The sequence below is a fragment of the Cornus florida genome, unplaced genomic scaffold (genome assembly GCF_030987335.1).
Source record: "Cornus florida cultivar Cherokee Brave unplaced genomic scaffold, ASM3098733v1 CherokeeBrave_3.0.0_Hap2_Chr04, whole genome shotgun sequence".
Lineage (NCBI taxonomy): Eukaryota > Viridiplantae > Streptophyta > Magnoliopsida > Cornales > Cornaceae > Cornus > Cornus florida.
The window spans coordinates 102,502,547-102,519,321 of record NW_026775574.1 but is presented as its reverse complement, the minus strand read 5'-3'; the positions used below and the strand labels follow the sequence as shown (position 1 = coordinate 102,519,321).

The window sequence follows — 16,775 nt, the reverse complement described above, 5'->3', positions numbered from 1 at the left end:
ACCAACACTCACATATAACATATTTGTATGTTCTGGGGATATCACTGGACTATTATTACACTTAATTATTAGGTGCTAATGTTATTAATAAAGAGTTATAATCAAACATATATTTGTGAATTGCAGAAGTGGTATATTTAGTATACTTGGCTATGAATTATTCACGTTTGACTACAAAGTTGAAAAGAATTATTAAATAATTTATTTAACTTTTTATTGCTCTTAAAAAATTATTGAGCTCATAAATCTTGTTTTTAAGTAATAACTTTAAAATAATGCCATCTTCCTGAAATTGTCAGTTTGTATTTTACCACCTTGCAAGATAGAAAGGTTTCAGGTTTTTTTTTTTTTTTTCGTTTTTTTAACGCATAATATATGTATTGATATGCACATAGGAAGATGATTATATTGGTACTCTTCGTCGCTCCACATTTTCTATGGATGAGAACATAACTCCGCTTCCGCTATTCACATTCTCCTAAAGTTGATACCCTTAAAAGATACTGGGCTGCGCTAGAAGAGAGAGAAACCAGAGGCATAAATGCAAGGGTTTCAAAAAAATGGAACTTACATATGTGATGCCTCCGCTACAATAACCTGGTATAAGTATATTATTAGTTTGGGCCATATTTAAACGTAGAACATATCATAAAATGACATTAACTTACTAAAATTATTATTATTATTATTATTTTAGCCACATAAGTATTCACACCCTACAAAGCTCAAATCCTCACTCTCAAATCCTCACTCCTATCTGGAGATGTTATACAACCTAAGACAAGCCAATGATCCCCCCAGTGATTATTTGCTAAACCACAAAAAAGTCACAATGGGAATATATTTTATGAATGCTAAAAAAAAGTGGACAATTGACACTATAGTTTCTATGGTCGTATGAGTTGGTGTGTTGGTCTTTGTGTAATTTGCACCCTGTGATATTGACCATGGCGATCTGGAAGAGAGAGAACTTCTAAGATTGTACATTAATGTCTACCAGAGAATGGAATAGGGATAGATTTCACAGCAAACAAGGTTCAAGTGAGAGAGAACACGTTGCTATATATTCTGTCATCTATAATTTCTCAATCTTCTTCTATAGTCTTGAGAGCTGACTACTCGGGTAAGCTCTCTGATTTACCCACGGCACGAGTTCGGGTGCCGATGAAAAGTTCTCCTGCCACATTCATACAATAATTTTATGGATTGGGATCAAGGTTAGAACCCCAAATATTAACTTTAGAGTTGGTCACTGAGAATTACGAAAATTCTATTAGAGACATATTAGTCTCGAGCTAATATGTCTCGAGCTAATACAATAATTTTTTTTATATTATTATTACAAAGGTGCTCCAAAACGAGCAGATTAAAGACATATTAGTCTCGAGCTATTAAATAAGCTAAAATTCGGTACTTACAAAATGAAGATTGCAGAACTCCATTCTTGACTGACTAATGATGTGCCAACAGTCCAAGAAATTCCAAACTCATTCTCCATATCCATATATCCTGCAAAAAAGTCCTATAAGATAACCCAATTGGATAGATGTAAGAAAATCAAGACAAGGTGATAAATGTAAAAATTAAGAGACCTAGATGCCTATAGCTGGACAGGGATAACAAAATGCATTACGATTTTCCATGCCAGATAATTCTGCCTGCTGGGGCTTCTAGTTCAACATTTATATACAAAAGGATTTATGAAAAGGAAATAAGGTTTCCTTTAGGTAACCTTTCCAAAAAAAAAAAAAAAACAGGTTTCCTTAAGGTACCACGGAAGTGGCAGCACCTATCAGTGTCAGCTTTAGGAATATACAAGTAGAATCTAGGTAAAAGGATTATACATGCACTGACAATGTAAAGAATACGTGTCTAAGATACAAGGATTATGCATGCACTGACAACTAATCCACATTGTTCAGATCAATCAATTGAGACTTGTTAAAGGCAAAACTCTCAAGGTTCTTCACCAAATTTTCACGTTTCCAGCTTCGTTCCCAATAATGTAAAGAATTTAGGTACGCCACTCCTTTTAACTTTTCAAGTATAAAAAAAAACCCGTCCCTCCTTCCCTCTCTCTTATTATAGATATGACACCAAATTAGTTGAGTGAATTTGTTTCTTAGACACATATGTCATGGAAGTCATGATGCTGGCATTCCATGAACATGAAATCAACTAATACTGACCTTTAACTCTTCAAGGATTTGTTTGATTTGCTGGCAAGTAGATTTCTCCACCAATCTCGCCATGTTGTTCCCCACCGACAGTTTTCTTTGCAGCCAGAAATTCAGCACTCATACCATCCATCCCAGCTGCACAGCTTCCTCAGCACTACCATAACCATGCTCCTCAGCATACTTCCGCACATTTTCTGTCATCTTCATAGAACAGAACTTGGGCCCACACATAGAGCAAAAGTGTGCCACTTTGGCACCATCTGCTGGCAAGGTTTCATCATGGAAGGACATTGCAGTCATGGGGTCCAACGCTAGAGCAAATTGGTCCATCCATCGGAACTCAAATCTTGCCTTGCTTAGCGCATCATCCCAGGCTTGAGCATGTGGGTGACCTTTCGCCAAGTCAGCTGCATGAGCAGCTATCTTATATGCAATGGCCCCAGCTTTCACGTCATCTCGATTAGGCAAACCAAGGAGTTCTTTTGGCGTTACATAACAGAGGAGCGCAGTACCAAGAGCTCCAATATTGGCAGCACCAATGGCTGACGTGATATGATCATATCCAGGAGCAATATCAGTTGTTAAAGGTCCCAGAGTGTAGAAAGGCGCTTCATTACACCACTCCAGCTGTTTTTCCATGTTTTCAGGCCCTTCGTTCATCACCTGAAAAGGCATAAACAGCATATTGCATATCAAAATGGAAATTCAAATGCTAGATAGGTCAAAGTGAAATTTTAAGCAAGGAAAGTGACACAGAAAAGGTGCAACAAGCAATGCAACAATGATGTTAAAAGACCCAATGGAACAAAAGTTTTATATTCTCTATAGTGAAATATAATATCCATAATATTCAATTTGACAAAGGAAAGAGTAATCTATCATATTATAAAGTATCAACATCCTACTTACCATGGGAGGGGGAAAACATCCTAAGGTATTGCCCAAATAGGTATGTAACTGGATCAGAAGTTAATAAAGTTACTGTGCATATAGTTTAATAATCATGTCATTACAGAGCAATGATTGATGTCCAACTTCTTATATAATGCTCTTTAGAAAAATCAGAAAGAAAACAGTAAAAAACAAGGCTTGAACTCTATAGACACTCCTGCTTTATAAATTTAGATTTTCCAAAAAGATTAATGGCTTGATATGGTCAAATTATATGTTCAATGCCTTTTCAGCATAAAGATTAAGTTGAAAATATTTTATATATATATATATATATATATATATATATATAATGCAGAAGAAGAATAAGAGAGTGACCATTTTTTAGGATTGGAAGGTGATAATTTTTTAATTTAATATTAGCCAAAAAAATCTATGACTTGCCGTATACATAGTCCTTCCCCCATTTTTATCAAAGAGGAGACTACAGACCGATTTCCTGCAAATATTATATATTTACATGGCCTAACATATTCCATTATGTCATTACCTGTACATCCTTTTCCCAAGCTCTACGCGTCAGTTCCCCTTGAGTTAATAGCTCCGCAAACTGAGCAGAATCATTGGCATCATATATTGACCCAGGTCTCAACCCATCACCTATTGACAGTGCTACATCGTATTGATTACAGATGTCTAGTATGTCATCCCAGTGCTCATAAGCAAAGTTCTCCTTGTGATAAGTTAAGCACCATTTTGCATGAATTGAACCCCCAAGGGAAACAATTCCAGTCATACGCTTTGCTGTTAATGGGATGTATCTAAGCAGAACTCCAGCATGGATTGTGAAGTAATCGACACCCTGCTCAGCTTGTTCAATCAGAGTCTCTCTGAAGACTTCCCAGTTCAGATTCTCTGCAATTCCATTTACCTTTTCAAGTGCTTGATAGATGGGCACAGTCCCCACAGGTACAGAAGAGTTACGTAGGATCCACTCACGGGTTTCATGGATGTGGCGACCTGTCGAGAGATCCATAATAGTGTCAGCACCCCACATTGTTGCCCGCTGAAGCTTTTGAACTTCTTCCTCGATGGAGCTCACAACAGCAGAATTTCCAATATTTGCATTAACTTTCACCAAAAAGTTTCTTCCAACTATCATTGGCTCCAACTCTAGGTGCTTCTTGTTGGAAGGGATGATTGCCCGCCCACGGGCAACCTCTGATCTCACAAACTCTGGGTCAAGCTTCTTACGAGCAGCATAGAACACCATTTCCTCAGTTATAATCCCCTGCTTAGCATAGAACATTTGAGTGTATCTTGGTCCACCTAACTTCTCCCGCCTGTCAATCCAGTCCTTGCGCAATTTAGGGAGTCCTGTTCACAATAGCATTTATTTTGAAATGGAAGTCAAATGTCAGCTAAAATGAGCACTGGTAAGTCGAGAATAAGCCATACAGGACTCTTAGGAAGGATATCATACAATTATAACAAAACTACTTTATGATGTATCTAACTTATTGTCCTTCAATGTAAAAAAAAATGTCCATAAAAATAAATAAAACTTTGAAAGAAAGAAACAAATATATATATATATATATATATATATATACACGACTCTTTTTTTTTTTTTTTTTTTTTTTTTTTAAGGATAAGAGTTACCATTTGATCATGGAGAGGCTCAGAAATAGTTTGAAACTATGAAGTCAATTCATTCAATATACACAAATCAATGATTATGGAGTAGAAATGTGGAATATTATAGGATATTAAGGGAAAATTTAGGCTCATAATTGAGATCCTTACAACAACTAGTAATGTATCAATAATATAAAAATAAAGGGTAAATTAGTGACACCCCCTGAGGTTTGCCGTAATAACAGCCATATACAAGTTGGACATTTTTTTAACAATGACACCCCCCTTGTCAATTTTTGAATCCAAACAGGGCCTAAAAGATGTTGAAATGTCTACATTGCTCTTTAATACTTTATTCATATTTGATAAAAAATATTAGAACCATGAAATGACCAAACTGCCATTCTTTTTAAAAAATTAACTATTACATTGACACCTCACCATACTCTCTCTCTCTAACAGTACTTTGCAAAAATCAATATATATGTTTGTGTGTATGTATATATACAAAAGTTGATCTGGGAATTGAAGTTGCCGACAGCAAAGAGGAGTCACTTAGCGGCCTGAAGCACCACCGTGAGATTAAAAAGGCATGCAGATTCTCTCGCTACCTAACCCTTGGATTATGACCTATGTTACATGGACTTTTTAAAAGTAGTGAAGCACACGTGTCGGACACCTATTGCTCAGACATGGGTATGGGATATGTGTTCGGCACTTTTGGCTAGACATGTACTTAAAAAGTATATTCAATCATTCAATTATATTATTACTTTAAAATAAGTTAAATGCTTCTATTGAACACTATATTAGATAAAACATTACTTATAAAAATAAAAAAAAAACTATATTAGATAAAACATTACTTTATTCTAAAAAATAAAATAAAATAATTAAAAAATGAATATTTAGCAATGTCCGCGTGTCCTGTTTGGAGATTTATCACGTCCGACATACGAACACACAGATATATACCCGTGTCTGACACATGTATCCGAGTCCATGTAACATAAATTATGACAAACCCTTTGCAAATCTTACAGATGACGATGACCACCACCATTGTCTGTCGGCAACGATCAAATCAGCGATGATGACTGCCATCTTGGTCGAGGTGTAATTCACTCTTTTCCCGTAAGCTTCTCTCTCAATTACATACCTTTTTGTCCTTAAGGATGCCTATGTTGGCATTGGGAGCTTGAGTTTGGGCAAACAAGTTCACGATTCCATGGTGAAAATTGGGTTTGGTATTGAGTTGCATGTTCAAAACACTATGGTATTGTTGTTGTAGAGGTGGGGTTGAGTTTACTCAGATGGTGTTTGATGAAATGGTGTCGCATTTTGTGTCCTAAAGCACGATGTCAACTGATAGAGTTGAATTGTTTAGGAGAATGCAGATTTCTGAGGACTATTGTTTCAATTTTGTTTGCTTGTGCTGATTTGGTTGCACTAGAGCCTGGGAAATGAGTTGAGTCTTATATTCAGAAGGAAAAAGGTTCCAAAAAAGTGTGGAGTATACATTCATTGACATGTTTTATAAGTGATTATATAAATAAAGCATTGAGGTTGTTTAAAAACATGAATGAGTGAACAATTGTTTCATGGACTTTTGTGGTTGTTGGTATGGGCGATACATGGTCGCACGTTGGAGGCTGTTTCAAGAGATGAAAGATTGGTTTTATTCACCAAAGGATTAGCATTTGATTTGAAAGGGATTATCCAGCCAAAGGTATTATTAGCATGTTTCAAGTAGTCTGATTTGGATCAAGGTTTCAAAATAAGTCATGGCTGCCAATATATATATATATATATATAAGTGGAGGTGCCGCTCTAAGGCATTTGCTCGCAAAGAAAGACCAAACCCCGTCTAATCCGATGGATACTCTTACTCTAAGAGTTTGATATTGAGATTCGGGGGTTATGCTATAGAGTGAGGTAGAACATTGAAAATTAAAGGGGTTTTGTCCATGTAAAGAGTCTAACTAGGGTAAAGAGGTAATTTCATTATTCAAATAAGTCGATTCACAAGTCAAAGGGTAATAAGGTCATTTTATCTTGTGTCAGAGGTGGTAGGGGTGTCATTGTTCACTTTACCAAACCTGAGAGGTGTCAGTGTTCAAAAAAAGGCCTAACTTGATTACGACGGTCATTATATAGCAAACCGCATGGGGTGTCATTGTAATTTACCCAAAAATAAAATACATAAGAGGAAAGAAGTAAACTTGTTATATCAGTGAACATGCACATACTGTACATACTAAAGTATAAATATGCACATAAATCATCATACTGAAGGAGCACAAAATCAAGTTGCCAAGAGAATAAAGACTCTTAGAGATGAAAAATGATGTAAAAGCAACACTTATGTGCATACCAATGCTTGGGCTAATGTTTTGGGGGCCACTAGTGTCGTAGGTGTCAAAATGCGGCTCATCCCCAGCTAGGTGTACCCTTCTAAATGGAACTTTGAGCACATGGACAGATTCTTCATGAATAACATCCCTGTAAGGCAGATCCATATATCAAACCTATGCAAACTGATGTATCTAAGAGCATGCGTTGCATGAGCATGTAAGTACATGCACACAAGCATGGGCATAACTATTTTTGCAAATCTAACCATGAAAAATATCACCAAGTTACATATCTAGAGATGGGAACAAAAAAATTATGTAAAGTAATAGAAGCAAATACACACCTGTACTCTTTTGAGCTCTTTGGGAAACACTGTTCAAACGATGGAAGCGGGAGAAAATCAGGGGCAGCAGGATCGACTGTGTGTTTCCTTTGTTTAGTTTGTTGAGGGTTCAAAGGTTAATGTGGCTCTAGGGCCCAAAGAGGAAGTGAGACATATGTCCTTCCTCATACTAGCAACATTCCGAACCACATCAAACCCAGGCAAGAAGGTGGTATTTGGCAATTTTGAGGCAGCAGAATGGTTGTCATTCTTGTATACAATTGATATCAAAGTAATGTTCACTGATGCCATGTTTGGAATGAACTGAAAAAAAGAATAGCACAATGACAAGGTTAAAATCTATTAATAAACAATTAATTAACATGGATAGTGAACAAAACTAATAGAAATTCAAAAGAATATGATCATTAGGGACTGTCTCTTCGCAAAATGATAGGAATAAGAAATCTCATAGAACAATTAAATTTTGAACTAACAAATCAAGTAATACAATTATATTAGGCTCCTAGTATTCTAGTGAATCATCAAAGATCTCAAACAAAAGCTTAAGATATATTTAAAGCCATTCCTTTAGTATGACATATTTCAAGTTTAAGTGCACATCAATGCTCTCTCTTTGGTTCCGCATTATTATGTTATCAATTCTTAGGGCCATTGGCTCCTATATATTTATTTTACCAGTTTGGGGATGTGAGTGCATTGTGAAAATTTTATTTATTTATTTACAAGCCTCTTCCAAAATCTTACAATTCCTAAACCCAATTTAAAAATTTTGACTGGCCAAACTTCTTGAAAATATATTTGAAACATTTCCCCTCCCCCTATCAAAAAAAAGAATGCAAAAAACTGACAAAAAATGTAACACCCCTAACCTGTCCCAAGTGTACATTTCAATGTACATACAATAGGATGAAAAATGAAACTGAAAAGCTATAAATGACCATTCATAATTTTCCTCGAATATATACATCCCAAAACATAAGTCCTTAAAGTCCATTAATTACATGCCTTTGAGACGAGTACTACTGCTATTACAAGACTTCACATAGATATAACATATACAGTGATACAAAAGAAAAGTCATAGGTGATAGTTCAAATCCATTTAAGCTTGCGGAGGGATGTCCTCAACGACCTCCTTTCCATGACTTGAAAAAAATATAATAATGATAGAGTGAGCACAACGGCTCAGTAGAAGTTGCCTAAAACGCACTCCTTAATACTTCCGTGAATCCACACAAAGAATAGCTATAAGTAAAAGGGATTATGGTTGTTGGGAGATACAATCATACTTCGAATGCAATTCTATGAAGGGAATGAAATGCAATGCGAATGAAATGTCAATGCAACTCCCCATTTCCAAAATCCATCCAACGCATCAGTTATCAAACCGTTAATGTAACCCAGCCTGAGGTAACCCCCCAGCGCCACAAGAGGAGGATTGGCCATTATCCCTGACCTAAGGTAACCCCTTAGTGTCATTTGGGGCCTAGTAACTCAACCACGCGCAAGGCAATTCCATACGTCCCCTCTAGATCCCATTAACGACACGGACACAAGGTAACTCCTTGTCGCCTGGTTTTCACAAACTTTAGTTCAAAACGTTTCCCAAAAAAATTTCAGTTTTGTTTCCTCCTCTAAAATTTCAGTGTTTTCTTCCCATGCAGTATCACCCAATGCGCATGCATGAGTACACATGCTTTCTAATAAAATTAAAGCATTCCTCATTTCCAAATTTTATTCCATAAACCACACTTTAACAACAAGTTGGGCAGTATGTTTCACAATAATATAAGACTACAGCATTCATGAAATCTACTTAGAGATGTTGTCATTTACTCCACACAATCATACAAAATACGTTGGGCATAGAAAGCATAAAGTAATTTCAAGAATAGTCATGCAGTTGTATATAAGCTATTAGGTATAAATACATTTCAGTGTGAACACCCAAGACATAACCAACATTAGATAAGTTGAATATTCAGTTTCTAAATACACATCTCACATGATTGGATTATTGAAGCTACAAATTTCATTTTTGAAATTATAAGATCAACAACAAACTTACAATAAAACAACCCATTAATTTAGGTAAATTAAACATATAATTTTTAGCATGTAGCAACTACAACACAACTACTATAAGTCTTATAGTTTCAATCATGGGCATATCAATACAATCAATAAGTAAAGGAGTTCAATTTCATAAATTAAAAGCACGTAATACATTATTGTAATGTAACTAAAAATTTCAGATTTGTTTTAATACATAGTATGCTCACGAGGAAAGTTCAATTCCTGTCATTCATTGGTTCAAAATAGAGGGATTACTTCACAAGGAGGCAAAGGATGTGAGAGTTAGAGGAACCCCTACCTTAATTTAAGCAAAAACCTTCAAACAGCCACAAATTCAAAACTCAAAGGTGGCTAAATGGTGCTGTCCTTGAGCTTAATAAATGGCTCTCACCAAGAGGAAAACTTCCTTTCTTATACCACAGCCAAAAACCCACCAGAAGAGGCTCGAACAGAAGCTTTTAGAAAGCTTAAATGGTGGAATAAGAAAGAAAAATAAAGAAGAAAAAAGAAAGGGAATGAAAATGTGGAAGCTGCTGCCGAAATAGGTCTGTAAGAAAGAGATGAAAAAACTGCCACCTAAGTGTATAGATGGCATGCATGCATACTTGGTCAAAGGTTGACTAAGGGAAATGACTATATTGCTCGTCCAACCTTCCTAAATCACTACCATGCCATTCCGATACCAAAAGACTATCCTATTCCCACATCATTATATATATTATAGCAACAATACAATAAAAAAAAATAAATAAATAACTAAATAAAGAATAAAAAAATTAATTAGGAAACATCACAGCCTCCCCAACATAAAAAGATTTCGTCCCCGAAATCAAGTTGTACCTGAGGAAGAAAATAACTCCGGATACTTGGAACGGACATCTTGCTCTCGTGCCCAAGTAGCTTCCTCAACGCCGTGATGTCTCCACAGAACCTTCACTAACGGTATCATCTTGCCTCTTAACACCTTCTCTCGGGTGTCAAAAATCTGGACTGGTCCCTCCTCGTAGGAAACATCCTCAGCAATGTTCACATCAACCTAACTCAAAATGTGAGATAGATGCGGCTCGTACTTCCGTAACATCGATACATGGAAGACATTGTGAACTTTGTTCATCTGTGGCGGCAAAGCAAGTCTGTAGGCAACCTCTCCTACACGATCCAAAATCTCAAACGGTCCAATGAATTGTGGCGACAACTTGCCACTTTTCCTAATTCTTATCAATCCTTTCCGTGGAGAAACCCGTAGAAAAACATGGTCTCCCACCTCAAAAGATAACGGCCGCTTCCGCTTATCCGCATAACTCTTCTGTCAGCTCTGAGTTGTAAGTAACATCTGTCTGATCAGCTTAATCTTCTCAGTAGTCTCGAGTACTACATCCGGTCCTATGGCGGCGGTCTCGCTTACCTCAGTCCAACAAACTGGAGATCTACATGGTCTGCCATACAAGGCCTCAAATGGAACCATCTTAATGCTCGCCTGATTACTGTTATTGTAGGCAAACTCAATGAGTAGAAGGTGATCCTCCCAACTGCCTCCCAAATCAAGTACACATGCTCGAAGCATATCCTCCAAAATCTGGATAGTACGCTCCAATTGGCCATCTGTCTGTGGATGGAATGCCGTACTAAGGTGCAACGCTGAGCCAAACGCTACTTGAAGTCCTTCCTAGAACTTCGAAGTGAACTTGGCATCCCTATCTGAAACAATGGTTACTGGAACTCCATGTAACCTTACAATCTCTTTCACATACAGTACACCAAGCTTCTCTGCATCATCTGTTGCCTTAATAAGCAAAAAGTGAGCCGTCTTGGTCAATCTGTCAACGATGACCCATACGGCTTCATTGCCCCTCCGTGACCTTGGAAGACCTGTCACAAAATCCATAGCAATATGTTCTCATTTCCACTGCGCTACAGGCAATGGTTGCAACAAACCGGCTGGTCTCTGATGCTCGGCCTTCACCTACTAACAGGTAAGGCACTTAGCCACAAACTGAGCAACATCTTTCTTCATCCCGTTCCACCAATACTAATGTCTCAAATTGTGATACATCTTGGTACCACCTGGATGAACTGCAAAGCAAAAAGTATGAAACTCCCGTAAAACGTCCTCACGACAAACCATGGGAACCACCAACAAACCCTTGAACCATACACCCCCATCTGCATGCAAGGCCCAATCTTTCACTGTCTCACCACTGGAGATCAAAGCGTGAATGGCATCTAAATCCGGGTCCTGTCTCTGTAACTCAATCACTCGTACAACAAGAGTAGGTTGAGCCACAAGGCTAAACAAGAATACCGACTCACTACAAGCATCATTATCAAAATACTGCAATCCCATCTCTGCCAGGTCTTCAAGCATCTTCCACTTCCGAATAGCCAAACAGGCCAGAATCCCACGAGATTTCCGGCTTAAGGCATCTGCTACCACATTTGCCTTGCCTGGATGATCCTGCAAGTCAAAATTGTGGTTCTCCAAGAACTCAACCCATCTTCTATGTCTGTTGTTCAAGTCCTTTTGGGAAAAAAGGTACTTGAGACTTTTATGATCCAAGTACACCTCGAATCTCTCACCATACAAGTAATGTCTCCAACACTTTAAGGCAAATACAACTGCCGCTAACTCTAAATCATGAGTAGGGTAGTTAAACTCGTGAGTCTTCAACTGTCGAGACCCATAAACCACTACTCTACCATCCTGCATCAACACACATCCCAAACCATCACGTGAAGCGTCACAATAAATCACATAACCCAAGCCATGCTCAAGTATCACCAACACTAGAGCTGTAGTCAATCTTGTCTTCAACTCTTGAAAAATGACTTGCAGGCTTCAGTCCACACAAACTTGATCCTTTTCCGGGTCAAACGGGTCATACGCGCTGCCAAACGGGAGAAATCCTTCACAAATCGCCGATAGTAACCTGCTAGGTCATAGGCGTTGTTGGCTTTGAAGCTTCGGCCGGTGACAATGCAAAGGAAGAGAGATGGTGACGATGGTGGTTTGGGCTTTGATGAAGGAAGCCACTTGGACTGGTGATGGGAGGTGCGCAGTGGACATCATCAAAGCCGAGAGTCCCTCCTCCCTGAGCCAGTGTGGATGATCTGCGACCGGCGATGATAGTGACGGCGAGCTCGGTGTAGATGGTGTCAGTTTGGTTTTTGCGTCGGTGTGGTTTGGTTTTGGTTTGGATGCTTAGGTATTAGGTTTATGTGCGGGGAAACAGTAAATTGATGGTTCATGTTTGTGTTTTAGAACTGAAATTGGGGCTAGTCTTTTGTGCTTTTAGCTTGGAAAAATTGATTGGGGGCTTGTTTAATAAATATGGTGAACTTGGTTATAATTTGTATAGGCGGTGATGAGTGGCAGCAGTTAGGAGTCGTTTGGATAGTGGTCTATGGCTATGATTTTGGTTCTGTAAGTGGTGTCGGGTTAGTGGGTTTTATGGTAGTTTGATTAGATTTAAGTGATGCAGACTTTGGATGAGTAGTGTTCATGGTGGTAGGGGAGGTGGCGGTGGCATGTTTGACGGAGAAGATGGTGGTCGCGGATGTTCGCCGGAAAGGTTGGTTCGTTGTTGATTGTTAGAGAGAGAAAGAGAGTAGGAAGACAGAAAGGGCATCGGTTCAACAAAAAAATAAAATAAAAAAATAAAATTGCCACGTTGGACAGCCACCTATGACAATCGGTGACTGTTGGGTGCAAAATTGTCGGGTCCTGTAGCATCGCTCATATATATATTGGAATTGTAGAAGAGAAAGAACACGAACCTCTAGTCTGGTCTTATCTCTTCACTCGCTAAGAGAGCACTGACTGAACACGTCGTTCATATATAGAGAGAACCTTTCGTATCCTTCAAAAAATACCCAAAAAAGCGAATGTTCACGTGGCAATCATAGCAGATAGATATTTGTAGAATGTTAATAGACAGTAGTTATTGACTTACAACGATAAGATCCCCCAACTCATGCGCCAAGCACCATGAGTTTTTAATTGATTTACAACGATAGACGTGATAAGATCACCCAACTCACGCGCCAAGCACCATGACTTTTTTTAAAGGTCTGATCAGCTAGATCGATCAGGACCGTTTGTAATTGAGTTAACTCGTTGTCACCGAGTCATATATGTTTCCTGCTATTTTCCTGCTATTTGCTATTTTTTTTTTCCCTTGCTATTTGCTAATTGAGTAATACTATCAATAAAACACAATATAATATTAGAAAATTTTCTAATATTATATTGTGTTTTATTGATAGTATTACTCAATTAGTCCTACTTGACATAAATGAAATCTTTCACAAAGACAAAGAAGTCATATTTTTAAAAAATATTTTATAATAAGTTCAGATTATGTGAATAATGAATATTTGTTGCCCTTTATTGCTGGGTTACCATTACTTCTTTTCTTTTCTTTTTTCTTTTTTTAATATACAAATTTTCTCTCTAGTAACTAATTACTTCTATAAAAATTATTTTTTACCAAAATAAATAATCCTAAAAAATTTAATAAAGCATTTCAAATACATTTTTTTGTAAATATTCACATATTAAAATATAAAGTAAAAAATTCAAAAAGAATGAAAATAATTCATTTGTTACATAAATGTATTTAGTGAAAAAAATATCATTGTATTTTAACATGCTGAGTATAAATGAATTTTTAGCAGCATCTAGACTACTGAAAATGGGAATATTTTTCTTTTTTCTTACAAAATAATCTACTTGTTTTAGCACCAGCAGTCATTACTTATTAAGTCTTCAAGGATTTGTAACATACTCGACTTCAAATCAAGTGATTTTTTAGTCTAAGTTTATTAATTTTTGCTTGTTTATCTAACGGTATGTAAGGTTGCATCCAATTCTATCTGAAGAGATCATTTTACAAAATAAATGGATACGTCCTATTTAATTACCAAATCATAGATGATAATCAAATCATTCTTGGCTTTGGGAATATATTTTTGGTAAGTGAATATCTACCCACCATATTTGATTTGGTAATTAAAAATCACATGTCAATACCCACCATCTTTGATTTGGTAATTAAAGACCACATGTCAATTTATTAAATATTGTCCCTATTTTTACCATAATCATCACAATTACCGGTATATTCTTGCATTGAATTTCACATTTTCAGCATTTAGTTAGTTTGGTTGGAGGCCAAGTCTTGTCAAAAATATATATTTGATGTGAACTAATTATAGTTCACAATCAATTTGGTAAAATTGAAATTATTGTTTAACATTCATAGCAGATATTATATTACAGAATGACAAGACTTGCCTACTCACCCGTGAGTAGGAAGTTCATGCTTACTATCGATGTGACGCAACAACAAAGTAACAAGTGTCCTACAATATAAATAATAATAATAATAATAATAATAATAATAAATTTAAGAAGTTATTTGGGTGAAATCCATATCCAAGTCAAACCCGTATCTAATTATCTTTTTCCTATGCTGCTTTATTGCCCAAATCCCTAAGAAATCATAACTACAAATATCTTGTTCAAATCAAATCCATTAAAGGAATTGGATTAGAATCTTCGATTATGAGTGATAAGATTTCATGTATGAACTATATATATTGATTTTGTTCTCGTGGCTTGTGTCGTTTAGCCCTCCGTTGCCTTTTTGTTGACCAGGAAAGAAACAAAAATAAAAAAAATAAAAATTATTTGTGTAAAGGTAGATGCTTGCACTTTCCCATGTAAAAATAAATATGAATGTATGATTGTCATATAAATAATCAACCAAAAAGAATTCTTAAGAAAACATATTTTATTTTTTTACCAAATCATGATTAAATACTTTCTTTGATTTATTTGAATAATGTTAATAAACCTATTTTAACGCAAATACTCTAGAAAGGAGTGGCTAGGTTTACAATTGAACTCTCACCATTATCAAAAAACTTAATCCAATTCCTACATAATTTTTTTTGGGTTTGATTCAAATTTTATGAGAAAGAGAAATAATCAAATTAGGATTTGATTGAAATTTTATTGGGTTTAACCCAGATAACTTTTCAATTTTTTTTTTAATTATTTTATATTGGAGGGACATTTGTCACTTCATTGTCGCGCCACCGGTGAATAGATAAGTATTGTCCATTACAGTATATAAATGTCTTTCTGTATTTGTTAAGATTAAGGTTACCTCACCCCTTATTTCCATCGATATAAAAGGACAAAATTAAAGAAAAAAAAAAAGAAAAAGAAAGTATCACTGTAAAGCCTTGAATATTCAATATTTAATTAATTGTTTTAGATGCATAAAGTCATCATTACAAAGTGTATGCCTAAATACAATGATTTTTTTTTTTTTTTAATTAAATACATTTATGAATAACAAATGAATTATTTCTATTCTTTTTGAATTTCTTCTTCATATTTTAACATGTGAATATTTAAAAAAAAAATGTATTTGAAATACTTTATTGCTCTTTATTGTTAATTAATTACAAAATATTGAAAGTAGAAAGAAAATTTGTATTAAAAAAAATGTTATTGTAACTTAACAATAAAGAGCAATATTGGAAAACTGTTCATTATTCACACGTAATCTGAACTTATTTAAAAATACTTTTTAATTACGATTTTATTTTTTTATTATTATTATTATTTTTTTTTTGTCTTTGTGGTTTCACAGTACTTATTTATTTTTAGAGCTAAAAAGTAAGACTAATGGGGAATTTTTCCTATAGTATTTGAATAAGGAGGAGGGGTTTAACTCCACATTTGCTCCAATAATATTTGTTTTTTAAACGGATTAATTATTCTTTCCTATTTGCATGGGGCTTTTAAAACATTACTTGTTGACACAAACATTTTTTACAAACTTATTAATATAGGGATAAAATAAATAAATAAAATAATATGTGAACAAAAAAATAATAATAAATAAATAACATGTGAACAAAATCCGTTTATCCACCACCGCTTGATAAAGGAAAGACATACTCACTATATATATGCATTTTTTTAAAAAATTGATAGTGTTTGATAATTCAATTTAATTTTTTTAAAAATATTTAAGTAGTTATTCAATTAAGAGTTTTTAATTATGCAATTTGAATATGGTTTAAAATAAGACAAATGTCAAGTGTGAAAAAATTCATTTGCAATTTTACACTCTCACATTCATTGACTGAATCGATATAAAATCACATGCATGATATAATATACTTTTCTAACCTAAATTTTTTTGTGTTGATTGTGTGAGTTTATGAATCATGCAGGGTTTAAATTTGTAAGACTTTAGTTCATAGAAGAATTAT

The 16,775-nt window shown here is 35.5% G+C and overlaps 1 pseudogene; it reads right to left on the bottom strand.

Moving 5' to 3' along the window:
* Positions 1-1,197: 1,197 nt before the first annotated feature.
* LOC132304311 (phosphomethylpyrimidine synthase, chloroplastic-like) lies at positions 1,198-10,499 on the bottom strand (annotated as a pseudogene).
* Positions 10,500-16,775: the final 6,276 nt, after the last annotated feature.